Consider the following 10,849-nt stretch of genomic DNA (forward strand, 5'->3'; position numbering starts at 1 on the left):
ATTTAATGTAACATTTCTTTTTCAAATAGTATGTTTACATTTGTTTTGCTCATGTTGTTAAAGGAGGAGCATGAACTCATCACCCATATCCAGTCTCAATTCAATATCTTTGTTCACTAATATCCACCTTAATTTTACAGAAAAAAACTGCTGCGTATATGAAAAAAATCAGCAGTAAATGTTAAATACATTTAAATAGAATAGTCARGGCTGATTTTTCAGAGCAAGCTATGTAGTTTGATGCCAAATAGTTTGTTATTCTTTTATGTTGGAATTGTAGATGTTTTTCTGATATTTAATTTGTTTTCTTGTGGTTGTTGTGTACAAGCACTTAYTTTGCAAACCTAGAATTCCTGACCTTCAACAGTGCTGTAAGCAAACCATTGATTCTCTAGTTATCCTTGTTGTTGGCTCTCCATATGAGTGATTTGTTGCTTTACAAGAAGAGTGTGCTTCTGTATGTGCATGCAAAAATAACTTTTTGGCAAAATGTGGACAAGGTGTGAAAAGGTACATGTCCGTAGCTCTTGTTCAAGGCTGGAAATCTCTTGAATGGAAACCAGTACTGGCAATGAGTGCTTTTTGTGGTATAAAATCACTGCAGTTCCTACAAAATTTAGAGGCACAAATGTCTGTATATTTATGTGTGTATATATWTTTTTTCTATAGTAAMTTARTGTATAATATTTCTATTCAAATGTAAACTACTTGTTCTTTTCAAGCAATGGTCTGTGTTGTGGTTATGGGGGTTCTTGGGGTGAAATGCAAGAGCTGTTTCAGGGCAGTGGATTTTAGGGATGATGGAGAAGAAKTAGGACAGCTCCAGGGAGACCAGGTGGAAGAAGTTCCTGAGCAGCAAGGATCCTGCTGGGATGGCTGATGGGGACTGTGCTGGGGCTTGGGGTTGAGAGCTCAAAGGCTCAGTGCAGCTGCTGAGTCCATCCATAGTCCTCTCTGTGCTGGTAGAGGAGAGTGGATTCATGGTAGGAATTTAAAGGTATGGAARGAAAAGGGAGCCTGTCCTGTCTGTAAAAACAAAAAGGCTGCTTGAGTTTTGGTGAGTAACAGAGGCAGATAAATGGCTCCCCATAGAATGAAGTGCCCATTCTTAGCTACTTATATGAAGAAGAAACTCCTCTTGGAGCTTCAGCCCAGACACTTTTTCTTTACCTGTYACCAAGGGAAGCAAACCTTTTCTTCCCAACAGAATTAAGTTGCTGCTTGCCTCATCCCGCTGACTGCAGCTCAGTATCTGCCCAAATGCCTCTTTCTTCACAAATATTAAGGCTTCCACAGAAATCCCTTGCCCTCAGGCCCTCCAATTCTCAATGTTTAACCCTTGGACTGTTGAAGGGGCTGCTGAATTCACTGCACAAGTAAACACTGGTGRGCTTTTCCCCAAGGAGATTTCTCTTTCCACTATTATAAGTGCATATAAGTTCCTTGAAGTTGCATTAAGTTTTTTTTTTTACTTGCTTGCTTAAGGGTTTATCATCATTACCTGGATGAATATGAAGGAGCCCCATTTCACAGGACATTTMCATTCACAGCAACTGAAAAGATTTGATAAAACAAGCTGTTAGGGCTGGCTTCTTTCATACCACTTGAAGTCCTGATTCTCACTGTGGAAGGTGGCAGTGTGTTGTCTGTCTGGTGGCAAATGTACAGTTTTCTCCCTTAAGCCTATTCAGATTAATTCTCAGATGTTTAAGTAGGAGGAATCTATTCCATTAGGGATAGATAATGTGATGTAGCTGAGGGTGGTGCTGTGAAAAGTTACTRTTCTTTATGTGTCTCTGATGAGAAAATTGTCTTTGATCTGCCCTGCCTTCCTGAACAAAGCTTTCTTAGGTATAGACTTCAGAGCCTATCCCATCRGTAACAATTATCTTCTCCCAGCAACAGTGCACCTCATTAATGAATGAAACAAGCCTTGTGTAAAGCAGGTGGTGTTGATTTTTTAGGTCAGAAGCTATCCAGCTGGGCTATCCAACAACAGCAACTGAGGTATGATTTGGGGGGAAAAGGAGGGGAGTGCAAATAACAGGAGTGTATGTGCATGCATTTTTTTTCAAATATAAGCTCTTACATCTTAGTATCCCATTCAATTTCTAATGCACATGACAAATGGCAAGTTTATTTTCTGAAGGTATTTGATGTATTTTCTGAAGGTATTTGATGTGTTTTCTGATGTGTGATCATAAGTAGTACTGCTGTGTCATACAAAGTACTAGTGCATGTTTGTCATGTAGGACCCCATCCTGTTCTTGTGCAGATGTTTCAAAAGCATGGAAGGCTTTTTGAGGACAAGTGCAGAGTCCTTGTCCTAAGGAGTCTTCCCTGGACAGGAAAATGGGAACTGTGGGAGTAATTCTSAGCAGTAGGCTGTTAGCCTCTGCTAGATAGAAGAAACCTTGTAAAAAGCATGTATATGGTAGCCTCCTTATGCAAGTTACCTTTGGATCCTTAACAGATTTAAAATAAATATGCTTACATACATAAATATATATATATATATATATATATGTACTTCAAAATAAAATGGAGACAGGACTATAATTGTTTGCATGTAGTTCTTCAATACAGTTGTAATTACACTTAGCTGTGGTTAAATGGTGTAGATATTTTAGGGCACATGTAATCAGATTTTTTAATATGRGTAATTGGAATTCATGGTTTTACTACAACCATCCTTTGCTCTCTGCAGTGCAGCTCAGTTGGTCATTTGGCATGTACTGGCTTCTGTTAATGACATTCTGCCTGTTTAAACAGGAGCATGCTGTTCTAAGCAAATTAAATTAAATTTCTCAATCCTCCTGATGTTTTTTTCTAATGGGTATTGATAAGGCTCATCATGAATATCTGTTTGTAGTATAGTGCTTTCATGAGAGTTGATTTCTGGGTCCTCACTGAGAAGGAACTAGAGAGCAAAAGCTTAGATGCTGTTGGTTCTGCCATTTGGGCATTTGTCTAATGTGCTTGGATATCTATAGCAGGAAGTGTCAATACAGCATAAACTGCCACTAAAATACTGTTCAAATTTTAATTCTATCCCTTGGTCAATCGTTGACATTGACCAGAAAAGATCATAGGAATGCTTCTGCTCTTTGGACAACAGTCTCTGTAGATACTATTTTAAATGTAATTAAATGTGGCAATCCAATGGCAGGAACAGAGCCAGAAACAGAGAGGTGTGTGTTGGCAGATCAGTGGAGAGGGAGAAGTTCAGTCTCARTGTGCTTGTGCTAGACTAACATTCTCTGTGCTAGTCCTAAAATCACTCTTGAGAAACAATGATTGTCTTTGTGTGCTGACACAGCTTCTGCTTGCCCACTCAAGAAGTTCTACAAGCCTGCAAAGGACCTGGAGAGGATGAAGGTGTGTAAGATTTTATGAGAGGAGCTGCTGGAATGGAACAGAGGAGATTAAAGTTTGATGACGTGGCTTCTATGTGACACACTTCTTTRATGGGAGGAAGAGGCTTTTTCAACAGAGAATAGAAGTAAATCTTCCTTTTCAGAATATTAGTGTTACTGCTGAGGTCTCTCAGATCTGCTCGACAAGATACCTAGTGTGTGGACAGACCTCAATGTTTTTATGAGTGTGTAACAAAATGTTAATGATTACTCATTCACACATTTACATCTTTGCATGTCATACTGAAACTGTATGCCAGTGACACCTCCTGATCYTTTTGTCTGTGTCCATTTCCCTTAAGAAAATTAAACCTTGTATCAGYTTGTATCCAGAATCCTTTCAGATATACACTTATTACAGAGTAAGCTTTAACTTAATAATGTTGTATATTTCTAACCCTCTAATAACCTACAATAACCAAARCATTTTCAATTTTTTTTTCTTTTTATGCAGAACATGAAGCATTCCAAGCTACCCCTCAAAACCACTATGCTCAGAGCCTGAAAGGTTTGGCATTTTCCTTCCTCTGTAAGTGATCTTCCATCTGTGCTGTCAACTACTGTGTTCAGGGTCTTGCATTTAACACCAGAACCCATAGTTATGACTTATCCCATCACATGAGGGCAATTTTTCATYTGCATAATCTACTTGGTCATTTGACAGCATGTCAGTAACAATATCTGCAAGCCATAGTTTGTTTATTAAGGTCTGTGTCACATCAATTCTAGATATGGCGAATTTTCTTTGTGCATGGAATTTGCATTCGTTTAGTGAAACCAGTGGTGTCAAAAATGGTCAAGTATCATGAACTGAGAGCCTTCAGCTGTGAATTTGATTTTAATCTGAGCTCTGTCTGAGCTAGGRCCAAAATCTGAGGCTATGCCCTGTGTTCTACAGTACTTGTTGTCCAGAAGAACTTCCGGCTCCCAAGAACAGATGCATTTGTATTTCCATCTGATGAAAAGCTGTTCATATGAATCTCTTGAAGRAAGGCTCATGGAATTCTGCTTTCTAGTTTAAGGGTAAAGTCTGTGTATGAAAACTTCGATGGACAATGTACACAGGGAGTTGGGAGCACCTAGAACAGTGACCCTCAAGCATGCTTAATTTAAAAATAGGAGCTGGTAGAAGGAATAAGCAACTGAAGAATATCATGGTGAAAGTAGACATTCCTCCTCTTTACATAGCACTGCCCTTACACAATAATTTTTTTTAAACATGTTTCTTGACAAACACTGGTCAGCAGTGAGAAGAAAACAAATCTCARTTTCTTCCCTCTGCCAACTTACAGTTTAACAGTACTTCTGCAAGTTAATCACAAGTTTGGCCTAAAAAGCTATCGTAGATCTAAGTTCAGTTTTGCTTTGTTAGGTCACTGTTAAGTTACATTAATTCAACTTTTTTGCATAGCTGTTTCTCTTAAAGCTAAAATTAAATGTGAGAGAAAATTGGAAATTGTTTCTTACAGATGATAGTTCAGTTTTCTGAGGTGTGCAGGTGTTTCCTCCTTGTCTTCCAGTTTCATCTCTTAGTTCACTATATATTGAATGTTTTCTCAGGATCGTTTAACTCTACAAGTACTCCAGAAAACTGTCAAGAGACCAGAGCAGAGAACAGAAGAGAAGTTTGCAAAAAGCTGCTTGCGGGAGATAGAAGGCTCTCAAAGTTACAGCTCAAGATTGCAATTTCTTATTGCTGAAATGGCTTCCTTTAGATAGTAAATGTTTCGGGTTTTTTTATATACTACTTTTTAATTGTTGATTTTTGTTACTATTTATGCTCTGAGCTCACATCTAATAAAAGCTAGAATGGTAATTGTGTGTGCTTGCTTTCATCTTCAGTGCACTAGTTATCTTCTGAATGCAAACTGGTCTGACAACTCTGTGGTTTTGGCTGTTGACAAAGCTGTTATCTAAGGTGTTCTGTGCATGGAATGAGATGGAGAAAGGGGGAACCTTCTTGACCTGCTGAGAACAGATGATGTGTGGAAAGAGGGCTTTACAGGTTTAAAATCAATAGCCTCACAATAATTTGGTGGCTGTACACATTTTTTCATGTCAAGTGGTAATGCATGTCTAACTTCATACATAATAAAAGCCATAAAATTACCTCTCAGGACCTACCCATATTATCCTACCACTGTACTCATACTGCTTTTTGGGAGTGGGGAAATMATTTAACATGTTCTCATTTTCCACTTTTCTGCCTTTCTCCTGTTGCCTTTCTCCTATCCAGAGCAGCATAGAGACAAATTTCTCATTTTAAAAAAATTCTCTACCCTCAGTTTCCCATGTTTTGGGGATCAGTTTCCTCTCTGCTTAACTGTGCTGGAGTTTGATTTCTTACATGTCTGGAATGTAAGATGTCATTATGTTTTGCTTAAGGAATGGGAGATRCTGGGGTGAGCTCCACTGTCCCCTTCACTCCAGAAGCTCTCACAGGAAGCACCTGCCACAGGTTCTGCTCCTGCATTTCCATGCAGGCCAGACTGGAGTTCCACAATGCAGAAATGTGCTGATGAGAGCAGTGTCTTGCACTGTGTGGATCAGTACAAAGAACTGTCCTTGTCCCCTTTAGATTGTTCCAAATAAAGATCAGTCAATGGGGTCTGTCCCATTGAGTCCCCACAAATGACTCTTTAGGTACAACTTGAAAGAGAGCACAGGAGACAGCCAGGAAATTCTTAATGTCTAACTTTTAGTTTGTGCTTCTGTGTTGAGTTCAGGTGCCCTGGTATGGGGTGTCCCATGCAGGACACAGCTGGTTCCAGGCAGCTCTGCAGCAGCCCCAGCACAGGACATGGTGAGCACATCAGTGAAGGGGACACCTCTGTGAGGGGGTCTGTAAGAAAGCACAAAATGCTGCGTGGCAGGGAGGAGTGAGGAAAAAGGGAAACAGTCCTCTGAGCACCAAGGTGGGAGAAGAAGGAGAGGGAGGAATTGCTTCAGGTGCTGGAGCAGGTGTTTTCCCTGCAGAGCACAGAGGATCACTTGCCGGAACAGGTGCTGAAAATTTTTTTTCAGCACCTGAAAAAAAAATTTTGGAAGAAGCTGCAGTCCATGGAGAGGAGCCACGGCAGAACAGCTCCTGCTGAAGGACTGCAGCCTGTGGAGAGGAGCCATGGCAGAACAGCTCCTGCTGAAGGACCCACGATGGAGCCATCAAAAGGAGCCGCTACAGACTGACTGCAACCCCCATATTCCACTTTGCTGCTTTGGACAAGGGGAGGCAGAGAAGTTGGGGGTTCAAAGTGTAAAACAGTCTGAGGAAAGAGTGGAACATGACAGGAATGTGCTGTTTTAATTTGTATTTGTTTCTCAGGGATTTMATCTAATTTARTTGGCAGTAAATGAAATTAGTTTTCCTCMTATACGTTCAAATATTGAAATGTACATCTGGATGCAGGTCACAGTGGAAAAGACCGCTTTCTGTTTGATCACTGCAAGTCRCTGTTGCCTTTAATTTTTTAAGACACAAAATAAATAAAATTTTAATTTTTAAAAAGTCATTCTGTGTGTAGGAAGAAGTATACTTTGTCTGAATCAGGAGTTGCATTTCTGGATATATTCTGGTTACGCCTTTCAAGTTCTGCTTATTAACCTCTTCACTAGAGTAGATCTCAGCTGGAGAATTAACTGAGGAACATGTGGAATCCATGACATTTCAGCTGGAAGGGAATACCAGCCATWCTTGTACAGGTACTGAGGAGGGGATGCTGCAGTAGCAGGTTCTACGTTATCTCCTTTGGTCAAGCTGTTACTATGGATGTTAAGGATGTTAAGGATGTGGCATCTTCCCAGTGTTGTGTCTAGCAGTGCTTCAGAATGGGACAAGGTTTATGGTGAGTGGCATATTTGGTGAAAATGCTGTTAACTATGGGAAAATCAGCAGAGTTTGGGAATGAGATTTATATTCTTGTSTTTTTCTGAGRTTATTTTTCTGAATGAGAAGGGAATTTCCTTTAGAGGCTAAGTTTCATGTGTGTCTTTTTACACCACCTATGGAAAATACCTGGCACTGGAAACCAAGGGTATCTGGACAGGGTATGAGGTGRCATGACACACTTACTGATTTATAATGGGGTACTGTTTGGAATACAAAACAGTGGACAGCTTCTTAACATTAGCTAAATTAATCTTTTTTTTTTTTCCTCCCCTCTCTTTATGTTTCACTATGAAGTGAGGAGTCTGTTAAAAGGAACATGGTGAGTTGTTAGTTGTCCATAAAGCTATTTATGGTGGATGAAAAGGACTTTTTTGATAATGAATTAGATGAGCTTCAGAAATAATTGCACTGTCATTTTATAACTTCCTCCAGTGATATCAYTCTCTATTAATGATTGTCTTACTGYTTATTTGCTGCATAATTTATTCATTAAGCTTTTCTGGCAATTCTCTTTTCTCTTGAAATTTATAAAAGGGAAAGAAATTCCTCATTTTGCATTTAGCCACTAGCTGCTGTGCAAAAGTCCCTGATTATCCACATTCCACAGCTACCAAAAAATAATTGGCACTGAAGCTCTCCATGAACTTGTGATTTTTCCTTGGATCAGGCAAAGTAAATTTGACATTAAGAAAAAAAGGCAGTCTACAGTGGGACCAAATTTAACGTCTTCAGGAGCTGAAGGGTTTATCAGTTGCAATTGTAAAAAGATTGATATTTTCATAGTGAAATGTTTTATTCATCTAGTTTAATCTATGAACAAAAGTGTCTCYATTCCTCTTATTTCATACTTCTGAGCTCCTTTGCAAAATGAGAGATTGCTAGTGGGAGTAGCTAATAACTGCAGAAATGGAAAAGTTTCACTGTGGACAGGTGCTAACAAMATGTGCCATAAAGTCAGCCAGCATGATTAACATTACTAAGGTAAGATCTATCAGAGACTGATCCTAGGCTTATGCTTTTGATGGTACACTGGTGTTTATTCTGATCTGGCAAACAAAGATAATGTTCATGAGCCATTGCAGAAAGAACTGGGAAATAAAGCACTTTGTAAAACACCAGTATTTGGTGGTTTCAGTTTTTGTTGGCTTTGTCAAGCTTTTAGTTGGTGTTCACTCCTTTGTGTATCCAGTGCAGGATCTGTTTTATCTGATCTCTTATGTAGAGTAAATTAAAATAAGTTAATACTTAAAGCATAATACACAAGTTCTTCATGGCAAGATATGACATTTCATCTATTTTCTAGAAAACAATAGAAGTTTAATATCACTAGTAATTATCAGAAGACATTTGAGAGAGACTTCACATTCTCTATTCACTCCTTTTATCTGTGTTTTGGAATTAATTCCCATTTCTTTGAGAGATATCAGCAGTTGTTAGCAATGAAGTGACTATTTTGAAATAAACTGTAGGTTCCTGACTGCAGCAAAAATGGTTTTAAATAGAGAAAGCAAGATTATATTTAATTTTGAATGATCAGAATTTCCAAGAAGAAGAGACACTGGAGCCACCTTTGCACTCAGAGAAGCATTACCTTTTGGGCATAATGTTATAAAGATAAACAAGGTTTCCAGAGGGATTTGACTATAGTGTGGTGTGAGGTGGTGGTGYTTCCTGCTCTGAGGTGCCTACAATACTTTGTGTTCATTAGTCAGTGTCTTGCTGCTGATATACCAATGAGATGATAAAAAGAAGAGAGTCCATGATAAATGTTTCATTTAAACCCAGAAACAGTGGCAACAGCTGGCACATTTAAAATCTTTACACAGGTAAGTGTGTTGAGATATTTGAGGAGTAAAAAATGGTTGGGTTTTTTTTTTTCTCCCTTTGGAGAGTTTTCTAGGATCCAGGATCAGGTAGTGCTAATAATATTRCAGATTGGTAGTAGTGCCATTTGGGTGCTTTTTTCAGATTTCCAGTTGCTGTCATTTATTTTCTCCAGGGAATTTTTATCAGTACATTCCACTGGCATGCTGTCTCCACTATGTTGAAGYAGTACTGTTTGCTAACTTAGTCAGAAAAAATTTACTTTCCCATTACTTAGGTGATTTACAGAAAGGTTAGTAGTTGAGTCTAGATAAAACCTAGTCTTCTAGAGATGGAATTATTTAAAACTGCTGAGAAAGCAAAACTGGCTTTGTTTTGATGTCTTTATGGTGAGAACTGACATTTAGAGTAATCAGAGCAGAACAATTTTTTGATGTTACCATTGTTGAAGCGTAGCATTAACCGAGGCTGATACCTGAAGCAGAATTTCTTCTGCACAGCAAGAGTTTACCATCCTTGCCCACAGAGTAAGAACTGAACTAGGTTATTGACTACTTTACCAGCATTTCCTCAAATTCCCTCTTGCTGTTTGATGGTTAACTTTTGGCTACATGAGAAGTGCAATTTCACAACTTTAGCTCTCCTCTAGGTGATAATGAGCTGTGTTAGAAATTTCTAAAAGAGAAGCAGTGGGAAGTAATGAAGAAAGATCTAAGTCTGYACCACAAAGAAAATGTACACCAAAWCTRACTCTTGTTTTTRAGAAGYCCATAGAACATGTTCTTAAATCCTGGAGCATGAGCCAAGCTGGCATTGCAGACCTGAGCACATCCTGTCATAAACCTCCAAAACCCTCTCAGCACACACACACGAATTTGTTCCTGTTCCCCCCAAGCCAGAAGAGAAGGCTCTAGTTAGGCYTCATACTAAGTTAAAGTTAATTTTTAGTGTTATTTTACCACATCCTGGTTTAAATGAGTTGCTTGAGAAAGCAGTCTAAAACCAATGATGCAGTCAAAAATTGAAATGACATTTTTTTAAAGAAGCTGCAAAATGCATTTAAATCTATAGTTCCTATTTTCCATTAGAAGGGAGACAGAGGGGAAATAGTATTTACTTGACTATTGCTACTTAGTGTAATAGGTAATAGTCTGTTTAATTTGTGTCAGAAAGGAGTGCTCATATTAACTTAAGCCACAGGGATAAAAAAAGCCCATACTGTTGGGATTTAATTTTTTTTTAAATTTTAAAGTTTTTCTATTTTTACGTGAACTGATTTTTTAATATATTGTGTGAGGAAAGGTGATTTTTTGATTTTGCAGTGGTGAGTTCTCATTGCTAATGCACATGCTGACATTTTAATTTACGTTTATAAAATTATTGTACAGTGACAAGCGGTGCCAGACAGGAGTAGAGAATTAGCACAGAATGAAGCATCCAAAACTATTTCTGCTGGTTTTTATCAGATTTTTGTTTGGTTTGAGTGGCAGTAGGTAACTGACAGTARTAATTAAGAGCCCACTCTTTCCTTGGAAGAGATTTTCCAAGCTGTGCCTTGCTGTGAATTTTTTGTCATCAAGCAAAAGAGATAAGCCAGGTTCTGCTGTTTGGAAGACAATGGCTACAGTGTTACTGAGTGTTGGCAGGGGACACAACCATCATCATCACTTTATCCAGCAGATGAGAGAACAAGGAATGAAATAGAAGATTGATGTGAGCCCTG

This window comes from Malurus melanocephalus, unplaced genomic scaffold, assembly GCF_030028575.1.
Source record: "Malurus melanocephalus ecotype Western Australia unplaced genomic scaffold, MMel_1.1 scaffold_524, whole genome shotgun sequence".
NCBI classification, from domain to species: domain Eukaryota; kingdom Metazoa; phylum Chordata; class Aves; order Passeriformes; family Maluridae; genus Malurus; species Malurus melanocephalus.